The following is a 1,511-nucleotide window of genomic DNA, read 5'->3' as shown; positions in this document are numbered from 1 at the left end:
AAGATGTGGTACATATATATATAATGGAATATTATGCAGCCATAAAAACGAACAAAACTCATTTGTAGAGACAGGGATAGACCTAGAGACCATCATACAGAGCGAAGTAAGTCAGAAAGAGAAAAACAAATTTCATATATTAACACATATATGTGAAATCTAGAAAAATGGCACAGATCATCTTATTTGCAAAGCAAAAGTAGAGACACAGACAGAGAGAACAAATGTGTGGATACTAGGAGGCAAAGGGGTAGGTAGTGGTGGAAGGAATAGAGAGACTGGAACTGATACATATTCACTATTGATACCATGTGTAAAATATATAGGAGCTTCTCTGGTGGATCAGATAGTAAAGAATATGCCTGCAGAGAAGAGGGATCCAAGTGGTGGGACTGACGCCGTGGCCACGAGACATGAAGTCCTCCTCGCCGTGCCCCCCAACCCCCCGCCAGCCCCCGGGGTCCAGGTTCGACCTCGCTGTCCGCTCCCCCGGCCCCTATGGAGAAGACGGAGCTGATCCAGAAGGTCAAGCTGGCCGAGCAGGCCGAGCACTACGACGACATGGCCACCTGCATGAAGGCCATGACGGAGCAGGGCGCCGAGCCGTCCAACGAGGAGCGCAACCTGCTGTCGGTGGCCTACAAGGTGGTCGGGGGCCGCCGGTCCGCCTGGAGGGTCATCTCCAGCTTCGAGCAGAAGACCGACACCTCGGACAAGAAGTTACAGCTGATCAAGGACTATTGGGAAAAAGTGGAGTCCAAGCTGAGGTCCATCTGCACCACGGTCCTGGAATTGTTGGATAAGTATTTAACAGCCAATGCAACTAATCCAGAGAGTGTCTTCTATCTGAAAATGAAGGGAGATTACTTCCGGTACCTTGCTGAAGTTGCTTGTGATGATGATCAGAAGCAAACAATAGATAATTCCCAAGGAGCTTACCAAGAGGCTTTCCATATAAGCAAGAAAGAGATGCAACCCACACACCCCATCGGGCTGGGGCTGGCTCTTAACTTTTCTGTGCTCTACTATGAGATCCTCAATAACCCAGAACTGGCCTGCACACTGGCTAAAACGGCTTTTGATGAGGCTCTTGCAGAACTCGACACACTGAATGAAGACTCATGCAAAGACAGCACCCTCATCATGCAGCTGCTGAGAGACAACCTCGCATTATGGACATCAGACAGTGCAGGAGAATAACGTGATGTGGCAGAAGGGGCAGAAAACTAAGTGCATACAGGGTGTCATCTTTCTTCCCTTTGAAACCTTTTTACTAAAACATCTCCATTCTTTATTCCATTTGGATTTCCTATAGCAAAGAAACACACTCATGTGTATGGAATCAACTGTTTATAGTCTTTTCACACTGCAGCTTTGGGAAAACTCCATTCCTAGATTTGTGTTTGTCTTAGCCTTCCTGCTGTGCAGTTACTGCTGTAGAAAAGTATTAATAGCTTCATTTCACACAAACATAAGTAACTTCCAAACACTTATGTAGAAGACTAAAAATG

At 46.5% G+C, this 1,511-nt stretch overlaps 1 pseudogene; it reads left to right on the top strand.

The window, feature by feature from the left end:
• Positions 1–498: 498 nt before the first annotated feature.
• LOC113886116 lies at positions 499–1,264 on the top strand (annotated as a pseudogene).
• The last annotated feature ends 247 nt before the right edge of the window (positions 1,265–1,511 follow it).

This window comes from Bos indicus x Bos taurus, chromosome 29 (genome assembly GCF_003369695.1).
Source record: "Bos indicus x Bos taurus breed Angus x Brahman F1 hybrid chromosome 29, Bos_hybrid_MaternalHap_v2.0, whole genome shotgun sequence".
NCBI classification, from domain to species: Eukaryota; Metazoa; Chordata; class Mammalia; order Artiodactyla; family Bovidae; genus Bos; species Bos indicus x Bos taurus.
This window is presented reverse-complemented; position numbering and strand designations above follow the sequence as displayed.